Here is a 12,373-nt window from a genome sequence, read left to right as displayed (position 1 = left end):
TGTAAAATAAAATATTTAAAACAAGAAATTATTCATTTTAGATATCAGTCAAATATTTATTTACTATTTTATCACTTAATTGAATGTCACATTGAATTTACATTACATGCATAATACACAAACCATTATTTAATCTAATTTTCTACTATCAGAAGTTGTGTGGATCTCATCAGATCTGCTATAAATCAGGGCTGTGCCACACTGAAAACAATTATTGGAAAGCATTTTTTAATTTAAAAATTCCAATATTTGATTTTTAACATGAAATTATAGTAATTACAAGAGAATAACAGTGAAGAACTCAAGATCATAAAATCATGAAATTTGGGTGAGATTGGGGATATGCTCTTCCTTGTCCTGGGGGGATGAGGTTGTCTAGATCTATGGCTCATCAGACTTTTATGATGTATATTTTTTATTAAATTCTTTTATTGGTACATTTTAGGTATACAACACACTTACATTTCTCATTGGGAATTGTACCTTTACATAATGCATTTTGGTTCTCATTTTTTCCCCATTCCTAGCCCTCCCTTCATGCCCTCCACTCTTCCCTATTTGCAAAGACTTTATTTCCATTTTTTCCATTTCTCAGCATTTTTCCATTCCCTTCTTTCCTTTCCCCTGCTCCTCCCACTACCCCTACACATTTGGACCTTTTCTTCCTATTTTACTTATCGATTATTCATTCTAATAATTGGTACATTTTAGGTATACAATATAATGACATTCATCATTGGAAATTTGCACCTTTACATAGTCTCTCTTGGTTCTTATTTTTCTCCCTTGCCCAGCCCTCCCTTCAAGCCCTCCATTCCTCCCTATTTACAAAGATTTTGTTCCTAGTTTTCCATTTTCTCATATTAATCCCATTCCCTTCTATCCTTTCCCCTAGCCCTCCCACTTCCTTCCCCTTTGCCCCTTTTCTTCCTATTTCACATTGCCTATTATACATTTAGTCCTTATTTACACTTTCAGTTTCTCACACCAGAGAAACCATTCGATATTTATACATATGTGCCCTATTTACTCCACTTAAGAGTATTGCCTCAATGTGCATCCACTTAGCTATAAATGTCTCTAATTTCTCATTTTTTTGTGGCTGAGTCGTACTCCATTTTATTTTTAAAAACTACATTTTCTTTATCCCCTCTCCAGTTGATGAGCATTTGGGCTGTTTCTAAGTTTTAGCTATTACAAGCTGCGCTGCTATGAACATGAGTGCACATATATCACTGTGGTATGATTCTTTCAATTCTTTGGGGAAGATCTCAGCAGTGGAATAGTGGGGTCAAATGGGACTTCCAGTCCTAGTTCTTTGAGCTATCTCTATACTAATTTCCACAGTGCTTGCACTAGTCTACACTCCCACCAGCAGTGGAGCAGCTTTCCTCTTTCCCCACAGCCTCTCCAGCATTTGTTATTGGTTGATTTCATGATAGCAGCCATTCTTTCTGGATTGAAGTGGAATCTCAACATTGTTTTCATTTGCATCTCTCAAATGACCAGTGATGTTGAACATTTTTCATGTATTTATTTCCTATTTCTACTTCTTTGAGAAATGTCTGTTCATTTCAGATGCCTATTTTTGGATTGGGTCTTTCAATTTGGGAGGTCTGATCTTTTTAAGTTCTTTATAGATTCAAGATAGTAGACCTTTGAGGAAGAGCAGGTGAAGATTTTTTCCCACATTGTGGGTTGTCTCTTCACATGGCTGGTGGTTTCTCTTGCTGTGCAGAAGCCTTTTAATAAGAAGTGATCCCACTTGTTGATTGTTTGTGGTAGTTCATGGGCAACTGAGGTTTTGTTCATAAAATCTTTTCCTACACCAATATCTTCAAGGGTTCTACCTAACCTCTGTTCCAACTGGTTCAGAGTTTCTATTTTAATATTTAGATCTTTAATCCATTTCGATTTTAGTTTAGTGCATGGTGAGAGATACACGTCTAGTTTTAATCTTTGGCAAGTTGAAGCCCAATTTTTCCAGCACCATTTATTAAAGAGACTATCTTTCCTCCAGTGAGGGTGTTTGGCTCCTTTATCGAAGATGAGATGGCTGAGTGTGTCTGGCGTGGTTTCTGCATCTTCTAATCTGTTCCACTGGTCCTCAAGTCTGTTTCTTTGCCAGTACCATGCTGTTTTTATCACAGTAGCTTTATAGTATTGTTTCAGGTCTCTGTTACCTAGAATTGCCATGTCTCTGTTACCTAGAACAGTTTTTGCCATTCTGGATCTCTTCTTGTTCCAAATGAATTTTTGGATTGTTTTCTCAAGGTCTATGAAGTATGCTGCTGGGATCTCAATTGAAATTGCCTTAAATCTATATAGCAGTTTTGGAAGTATGGCCATTTTCACCATACTAATTCTTCCTACCCAGGAGCAGGGGATGTCTGTCCATTTCCTGATATCATCTTCAATCTCTCTTTTCAGAGTACCATAGTTTTCAGAGAAGAGGTCTTTGATTACTTTCATTAAGATGATTCCTAGATATTTCAGTTTTTTGGATGCTGTTGTGAAAGGAATTATTTGCCCTATTTTTCTCTCAGTGAGTCTGGCATTGGTGTAGAGGAAAAGTATTGATTTTTGTGTGTTGATCTTGTAGCCAGCTACTTGGCTGTATTTGGTAATTAAGTCTTGAAGACTTTTGGTGGAGTTTTGGGATCTTCCATATAGAGTATCATTTCATCTGCAAATAATGACAATTTGATTTCTTCATTACCTATCTTTATTCCATTTATTTCTTTCTCTTGTCTACTTGCCATGGCTAATGTTTCCAGAACTATATTGAATAAGAGTGGTGATAGTGGACATCCTTGTCTTGTTCCTGATTTTCGTGTGAAGGATTTCAGTTTTTGACCATTTAGTATGATATTGGTTGTTGGTTTTTCATAGAAGGCATCTATCAGTTTGAGTTAGAGACCATCTATTCCAATTTTTTGTAGGGTTTTTATCATAAATGCATGTTGGATATTGTCAAATGCTTTTTCTGCACCTATGAAGATAATCATATGGTTGTTGTCCTTGGCTTTATTGTTATAGTGTATTACATTAATTGATTTTCATATATTGAACCATCCCTGCATCCCTGGGATGAATCCCACTTGATCAGGGTGTTTGATCTTCTTGAAGATCTTCTGCATTCTATTTGCCAGTATCTTATTAAGGATTTTTGCATCTATGTTCCTTAGTGAGATTGGCCTATAGTTCTCTTTTGCAGTTGGGTGTTTCTCTGCTTTGGGGATCAAGGTGATGCTTGTTTCCAGGAATGAATTTGGGAGTATTGCTTCCCTTCCAATTTCATTGAAGAGTTTAAACAGTAGTGGCAGTAGTTCCTCTCTAAATGTCTTGTAGAAGTCAGCAGTGAAGTCATCAGTGCCTAGGATTTTCTTAGTTGATTAGTTTTTCATTACATTTTCACTTCCATTGGTTGATATTGGGTTTTTCAGTAATTTTAGGTCTTCTTCATTCAACTTTTTAAATTCATATGTATCTAGGAATCTGTCCATTTCTTCTGTGTTGTCCATCATATTAGCGTATAGGTTCTGGAATTAGGTATTGATGATCATCTGGATTTCTGCTGGGTCTGTTGTAATTTCACCCTTTTCATTCCTAATTGCATGGATTTGGGCCTTTTCTTTCCTTTTTCTGACAAGATTGGCTAAAGGCTTGTCAATTTTGTTGATTCTTTCAAAGAACCAACTCTTGGCTTCATTGATTTTTTTTTTATCATTCTCTACTGCATTGATTTCTCCTCTGATCTTTATAATTTCCTCCCTTGTATGAGGTTTGGGGTTTTCCTGCTCTTCTTTTTCTAGACCCTTGAGGTTCAGCATGAGGTTGTTTAATTGGGCTCATTCTGTTTTCCTAATATGCATATTCACTGCTATGAATTTCCCTCATAAGACTGCTTTCATTCTGTCCCATAAGTTCTGATATATTGTATTGTCATTGTCATTTAATTGAAGGAGCTGTGATTTCTTCTTTAATTTCCTCTTTGACCCATTGGATATTCAGAAGTGTGTTTTTCAATTTCCACATGTCTATGAAATTTTTTGAGTTTCTTTTGCAATGGATCTCCAAATTCATCGCACTATGGTCTGATAATATACGGGAAATAACTTCAATTCCTTTGCACTAATTTAAACATGTTCTATGTGTGAGTATGTGGTCTATTTTTGAGAATGACTCATGTGCAGCTGAGAAGAATGTGTATTGTGATTTTCTGGGGTAAAAGACTCTGTAAACATCTTTTAAGTTCATTTGTTCAAGAGTTCGATTGAGTTCTAGTATTTCATTACTTCTTTTTAGTCTAGTTGATCTTTATATTTGTGACAGTGGGGTGTTGAGGTCCCCCACTACAATTGTATTAGTGCATATATGACTTTTCATGTCCGTTAGTATTTTTTTTTATATACTTGGGTGCACTCGTGTTTGGTGCATAGACATTTATGATTGTCCTCTCTTCCTCTTGGGTTGTTCCCTTTACAAGGATGTAGTGTCCTTCTTCGTCTTAAGCAGTGTTGGTTTGAAATCTACTTGATATGCAAAGAGGATCGCTACTCCTACTTTTTTGGGGGGAGTGGTTCCTGTCACATGGAGTATTGTTTTCCATCCTTTAACTTTCAGTCTATGAGTTTCCTTTTGAATGAAGTGTGTTTCTTGTATGCAGCATATTGTTGGATTTTGCTTCTTGACCCATTCTGCCAGTCCATTTCTTTTGATTGGTGAATTGAGACCATTAACATTGATGGTTATAACTGAAACTTATTGAGTTGTCATTGCCATGACTTTTTCTTTTTGTTGGGTTCTCCCCCTTTACATTTAATTTCTTGTCATGCCAGATGGGTTCATTTTGCTTTGCTTCCTGGGGTTGTGATCCTCAATGTGTGTTCCTATGATATTGTGTAAAATTCTTTGGAGTGCTGGTTTGGTATTCACGAAGTTCCTAAGGTGCTCTTTGTCATGAAAGTATCTTATTTCTCCATCCATTTTGAAAGCTAGTTTTGCAGGGTACATCATTCTGGGTTGGAGGCTGTTTTCTTTTAGGGCTTGCAATGTGTCACTCCAAGCTCTTCTTGCTTTGATGATTTGTGTTGAGAAGTCTGCTGTGATTCTTATGGGCTTTCCTTTGTATGTGATTTGTTTCTTTTTTCCGACTGCTTGGAGAACTTTGTTCTTCTGTTGTGTTTCTGGAATCTAACAACTATATGCCTATGTATAGTTTTTTTTGATCAAGGCTATTTGGAGTCCTATATGTCTCACTTATCTGTATGTCAAACTCTTTCCCCCTGCTTGGGAAGTTTTCTGCCATTATTTCTGTGAAGAGATTTTTTATGTCATCTCCACTCTCTCCTGTTTCTTCATTGAGCCCAATCAGTCTTATGTTATTCTTCTTTGCATCATCTAGCAGCTGCTGGATTGATTTCTCATGTTCCCTTATAATTTTGAAGCAATTTTTCTTTTCCTGGTCACTAATTACAATCTTATCTTCTGTATCTGAAATTCAGTCCTCACATTGGCTCATTCTGCTGTGTAGACTTTCAATGGAGTTTTTCATGTCCTGGAAATGTATTTGCATCTGTTTTATGGATTCCATTTGTTTCTTATGTTGGGATTCCATCATGTTCTTGAGCTCCTCTCTAGATTTATTAATCATGTCCTGCCCTAGGGGCATAATTTCTCCTGTTATCTGAGAAATTTCTGATTTCATTTTTTCCAGATCCCCTTCTGTTGCCAGTTCAGTGGGTCTAGGTGGTTATCAGAGTTTTCCATCTAATTTCCCTTTGGGGTTGCTGTAGGTGATCTGGAAGTCTGGTTTTGAGACTTATTTACATGTTTGCTCATTTCAACTGTGGTGGGGTGCTGTTAGCACCTGCATAGATTACCTCCTCTGAGCTGGAAGAGGTGGGATAGGGGCCAGGAGCAGCGGTAGGGATGGTGACTCAAAAGCCCTTTCCTGTTGGCTGGGAGCAGTGGGAGGGATGGTGGCCGGGAAGCCCCTTCCTCTGGGCCAGGAGCAGCGGGACAGAAGGTGTCCCAAAAGCCCTTTCCTCTGGGCTGGGAGCACCCGGAGTTATGCTGACTGTGAAGCCCCTCCCTCTGGACCAGGAACAGTGGGACGATGGCTCAGAAGCCCCTACCTTTGGGCCAGGAGCAGTGGGACTCAGTACCTCGGTCTGGTGGTCTGGTGTCCTCTGCATCTTTGTAGTGTGGAACCAGGTGGCTGCCTGTCTGCAGTGGGGTGATTTGGCTTCTTCTGCATGACTCGGGACCTCAGTAGGGCATGCACAGACCTGTCTGTCTGCAGCTGGCTGGTTCAGCGTGTTCCATGCCACTTGGGACCTCGGTATGGTGTGGGCAAACCTACCGGTCTGCAGCGGGGTAATTCCACATCTTCCTTGTTACTAAGGACCTCGGTAGCACATGCACAGGCTTGCCTGTCTGTAGCGGGCTGATTCCTTATGATGTATTTTTTCTACTTCACAGTATCCAAATTTGATTCCTTTAATAAGAAAACTAGTTAATTAGGCCATTTAATGTAGTTATTTTCAAGCAGCCATATCAGAAACCATATTTATATTGTTACAAAAATACTGCAGTTTACTTGCAAAATTCCTGAAAAGAAAAATTATATAACTACCAACAACTTCTCCACCTAAATAAGGTAATTAGTCAAAAGTGAATTTATTTGAATTAGCTAAGGAACACTTTTTAAGGGAATATTAATGATTCTTCATTACCCATTCCTTTACAACATGTTGAAATCTGTACCAAAAGTCAGGATTGTGGATGTCTAAGACTTGGCTCATGGAAACCTAGTGAGTGGCTAGTGGTGGTCACAATTTAGGACCTGCTAGAATAAATGAGTGAATAAACTTGTAGTCTAAATTATTGACCTGCGTGTTTTTCTTGACCTCCAACTTCTTCCTTACATTTAGGCTCAATCTTTTTAGTATTTGGGTTACTGTTTCAGTTGTGGTAGAATGTTATCCTACTGTTCATTGTTTATCTTACTATAAATAATGATGAGCAATGATCAATAAATAGTTTTATATTCTTTAAAAAAAATAGAGAATTAGCGGATGGCTCTACTTTATTCCTCTCTTCCTTCCTCCCTAAAAGTTGCAGCCATCTGAGATAACATGACCAAATTATGCCAGAATTTCCTGAGCCACTCCTCAAGAGTTGTAGCAGAGACCTCACAGGAATGTTAATGTATGGACAAGCTTAAATTAGTGAATTTCTTCAAATTGGCCGACATTGGAGGAACCAATTAATTCATGAAGATTGACTAACTGATACTATTATAAATAATCTGACATCTTGTATTGACTTTAAATGGAGACTGGCAACAATCATATACACAAGGGAGATGACTAGGAATATCAAAGAAAGAGCCAAAAGATAACAAAAGCTACTGACATGAAGGTAGGCAGAATTCAGGGAGAAATATAACAGGATCTAATTCAAACAAAGTCATAATTCCAACATAACAATTCCTGAGCAGTGCGAATGCCATGTCATTGTGTCATCTTACAGATGGGCTTGCTTTTATTTTGGTACTTTCTTCTGATGTCATATGTCCAGAGATTCTGTTATGTCTATGTCCCAGAGAGTCATTCTTGCTTGGTGAGGTAGTGGGCATTGACTTGCTGGTTGGAATGTAGACTTATGGTGTTTTTTGTTGTTAATGTCATAGGAACTCATGCCATGAAAGGTATAGAAAACTGTCCTTAAAAATATTCCCAAATATTTCAGAATACTTAGATGATACTGAAATTGAACAAGACAAGTGAACAGCCACACCATAATGAGAATGTTGCATTAGCATGTGAGGCATTTGTTTTATCCTTCACTTCTGTAGGTCCTGTGTTGATGAACCACTTGGTATATGTTCATGCTGTAAACTTCTTGAACTTCCATGGTGAGTGACAATGAGTCTGCAGAGAAGTGTGTGTCTTAAGGAGACCAGGCTTGTCACTATCCAGCCTCTGAGTGGTTGTGCTTCCACAGAAGCTATTGAAGGAGAAGTTCAGGTCTGGCTGGGTCAAGTACACTGCACTCCGGTCTCTTGAGCATGCTTAGAGACAAAAACCAAGAGTTGAGCAAGCTCACTCCAGTGCATAGAAACTAGATCAAGTAGACCATACCTCCTCACTGTTTGGGTGGTGACTCCTCCATCTCACCCAGATGATCACCCCATGCAGTTTAAAATAAATTTAACTATGTTCTCCATTGTGTATAATTATATCCCTTTCCATCCAATTAAATTATGCCAAGGCTAAAGCTGTTATAACCCTGCCTATGTAATTGCCCTTTTATTTCACTATATAAGCTTGTGTAGTTCCTCAATAAAGCAGAAGAATTCCTGAAACCTCCCCAGAGTTGGCTGGTGACTCTGCACCTTACCCTCCCGGTCCGGGCTCCTGAACCTAGGTCTGAGAGTGAGTTTGTGGACGACAACAGCTATGTGGATCTCTTGTCAGAAGATATATATAAAGAATGAACATTACTTTTTTTGAATTCAGTAGTAAATCAGGACACAGACAGCAACACCTGAAATTTTTATTTTTTTCTTTTTTCTGTGAAATTTATTGTTTCCACATTAATAGATTTTGGGGAGAGGAGGGGAAGTATTTTTTAACCATATGATGATCCTATACAGCTGCCCAGAGTAGGACACCATCATAAGTCATTAACATGCCACATGAGTTCTGAATAACTAAAAGCTACAAAGCTCAAGTTATATACAAATATCTTAGGCAATAATGTTTACAAACCTATGTACAATAAAACAAATGTAAACAGTAAATGCAGCATGAGAGTAATCAAAGGATGCACAGGGACAACCACTTTTGGTCAGTCTGTCCCTAGGAGCTTCCATCACCAGCTCCCAGAAATAGGCCACCCAATTCTTCCCTACATAACTTGATGGACCCTGAGATGTGAAAACATAAACCTGAAAATATCACTCAACTGTATGACCAGAAAGCTGGTGAGGAGGTTGCCACCTAGCTCCCCTGAGTCTGAGGCACGTGGAAGAGGAGGCAACACAGAGGCTTAGCCTTAGGATTGCCGAGGCCCCAGAGGCTCCTGCCACCCATGGCTTAGACAGGCATTTTTCTGCTTTGGGAGGCAAGTATATGGAATGGTGACTGCTTATGTAAAATCAGAAGGTGCAGACAATGGTCCCTAATTCAGTGACCTTCCTGACTCTGCCAGAAACAGGCCCAAACTATAAGGGTGGAACTGGGGACACATGAGTATGAGCACTGACGATGCGTAGGTAGGAGCTCTGGAGGAGGACACACGTTAATCTGATTTGGGGAAGAACATCTAGAGATCTGCAATGTCCTAAACACAACTAAATTCTATTAGCACAGCATATTGGGGCCTATGAGGCAGGTGTGATGAATGGGTACTTCTGCATCCTGTGACCCAGTAATACACATATGTATCACCTTGTGACCCACAAAAGCACAATCATGTGAAACCAATAGTACTAGCCAATATTGAGATCACACAGAGACCTGGGGCTGGGCAAGGCCCAGCAGTGGCCACTGCATGCAGCCTGCCCTCTGCCAGCCATGGGGAGGCAGGAAGAGGGGCACAGGGCTGGGCCCAGGCACTGAAGGGTGAGGTGTGGGTATCCTGGGTTGTTGGAGGATGGCAGGAGCCTCCACCTGGAGGGTGGGCACTCACAGACTGAGAGGCAGCATACCTGGTGCTGATGAGGGATGTAAGGAGCCCAGAACAGGAGGAAGAGGAGCTGGGTCAAAGCCATTTACTTCCACTTTGTTGAAGAAAAACGTGTGCCCTAATTGAGAGAACTTTGTGCCATTGCTATTCATCACTCCACAGTTAATATTCCCTGAGATATAAGATTTTCGTCCTGCTTAGTCCTTTGCAAAATTCCTGCAAGCAGCTAACTTGGATTCTAAAGCCTCTACTTTCTGTAAGAGATTCCCCCACAATGTTTAGTGCCTATATCCTAGCTGAAGGAGTTAGTGGACTGGTTCCAAAACCATTTGATATAGCTTTTGGGGAAGGAAAACTGTTTTCTGTTCCTTTGCCAACATGCGTAGCCAGCAAGGAGAGAGAAGCCTGGACAGCAGAATCCACCTTCTCACAGTCCAGAGTCAGAGAACTAGGAGCTGACTTTTGGGTCACTTCATGTTGTCTTTCCCCAACTGCTAGTTCTTGCCTTAAATCTCTTGCTTCGTTCTTTAACTGCTGTACAGAAACCAACAAAGATTCCTTTTCATCAAATTCACTTTCTAAAAATGGATTTCTTTCAACCGCCTGATTTAGCCTTTGTTCAAAGTCTTCCAGTGAAACTATTCTTGCTCTTTTTGCTCACTCTAGGTCATTATTGGCCTGCTCCAGCTCTCTTACATAGTTATGCAACTGCTCTTTAATGGCCCTGGTCTGATTTAAATCATCTTCTAATACAGAAATCTGCTTGTAGCTCTGTGCATACTGATGTTCTAGTTTCTCCTTTAACACCTCCAATTTGTATTTCAATCTTTGGTTATAAGCTTGCAGGTCTCTTATTTCTTTGCTCTGCCTGTTCTAATTATGCCTCCAACTCTGCTTCTTATTCTCTGCTTCCTTCCTGGAATTCAACTAGCTCATCTGGAGCTTCCTGGAAGCTTTGCTTATACTTCAAGGAAAGCTCCTTTCAATAAGCAGTGTCTTCCTTTAAACTTGAAAAATTTGGTATATCTTCATCCATGATCAAGAAAGCCTCTATAATGTGCCAAAAGCTCATGTTCACCACCGCTGGACCAACGTCTTTGCTCTGCTGGCCTGGCCAGGCCCACCCAATCAGCTGTGCTTCCCTCTTCACCCCCAAGCTCCACTCCATGCACCTCTGAGCCCGGCTCCTCAGCACCTGAAAATTTTAACAAGAGGATACAGGAGGTAAACTATCAATAGATCTGATCCACTTGAAAAATGTGTCATATTTTCATGTGATCCATTTTGATTCCTAGGACTTGGTTTGAGCTTAAATTTAGATGAATCAAATTCCTGGTCCAATTCTCTAAGAAAATGAATCTCATTTCCCAAATTTATTACAACTTTTAGAGAATTTTGAAGTGGGTATCTTTCCATAGACAGGGCTATCCTAACCTCGTGCTATACACACTTTGCCATCCTTTCTCCAGCAGCCTGATTAAACAAACTAGGGAAGATCAGAAGTGTTTCCTGCATCTCCTATTGGTGCAATTCATGAACCAGGAAGAACAGCACTGCCTACCATATTCTTCATCTAAATTCATGGTAATTTTAAGCTGTTCAGGCATTTTAAACTGTTCTGGTCAAAACCATGGAACAATTCTGCTCTAGACTGAATGATATGCCTCCCTAAATCTCATATGTTCAAACAGAAATCCTTTGTGATGATCGCTGGAGATGGAGAATTTGGGAAGTGATTAGGCCATCAGGGTGGAGCACTCATAAATGTGATTAGTACACTTTTTTTTGTACTGGTGATCAAACCTAAGACCTTGCACTTGTGAGGCAGGTGGAAGAACCACTGAGCTAAATCCCTGGCCGTATTAGTGCATATTTAAGGTTAGAGGAACTGGTCCAAGTGAGAATCCCTGGCAGAAGCAGAGTGACCAAGTCTGTGGATGAAGAGGAAAGAGCATGATTTCTGAGAACTTGGTCATATAGCATTACATGATGGCAGAAATATTTTTCCCAATTTCAAGAGAGTGGAAGGAAAGATCTACATCCCTAACTACTGCAAATGGAGAGAAATGACACTGGTATCTAATTTTACTGCAGTTGTATTCTTTGGCCACCTGTCCAATAAACCACTGTCTTTATTATTACTCTGGTTGAATTTTTCTTCTAGAAAACTGGGAACAGGATGTAGAACTCCAAGAAATTCGGTTTTGGGCATTCACTAAATTCACTGACTGTTTCTTGGCTTGGGGGGTTAGTTTTCTCAGTGACTAGAGTTCCTACTTTTCACCTACCTTTTCAATGTGGTTTTATGCGCTGGCATTGCCATGGAAACTTAGCCAAATGGAAACTTGGGATTCCTACAATCTTCCTTCAGCTACATCACCTCATTTGATGCCAACCTCTGAATTCTATGGTCTACTAGGAAATTTCATTGTATTTCTTTCCTGAGTTGCTCTGAGTTTAATGTATTGGATCATTTCTTTCATGAAAGCCCATCTTTTTCTTATGAAAGAAAGATTAAATCAGTGTGTCTGTTTTCTTTGTCTGGGAAAACATATCCCTAGTGCAAAGGGACATCACATTATTTAATATAAGTGCCTGTGAAATGACTGGTGACTGATTTTCAGGTAAATACCCTGATACAATTTACTAAAAGAAGAAATGTTATCTTTGGTTT

General features: G+C 39.5%; 1 pseudogene; it reads right to left on the bottom strand.

Annotated features, from left to right (window-relative positions):
• Positions 1-9,368: 9,368 nt before the first annotated feature.
• On the bottom strand, positions 9,369-10,888 carry LOC101713544 (nuclear distribution protein nudE-like 1 pseudogene; annotated as a pseudogene).
• Positions 10,889-12,373: the final 1,485 nt, after the last annotated feature.

Source organism: Heterocephalus glaber, unplaced genomic scaffold (assembly GCF_053883595.1).
Source record: "Heterocephalus glaber isolate CG9 unplaced genomic scaffold, H.glaber_assembly_v1.0 deba00001673, whole genome shotgun sequence".
Taxonomy (NCBI): Eukaryota; Metazoa; Chordata; class Mammalia; order Rodentia; family Bathyergidae; genus Heterocephalus; species Heterocephalus glaber.
This window is presented reverse-complemented; position numbering and strand designations above follow the sequence as displayed.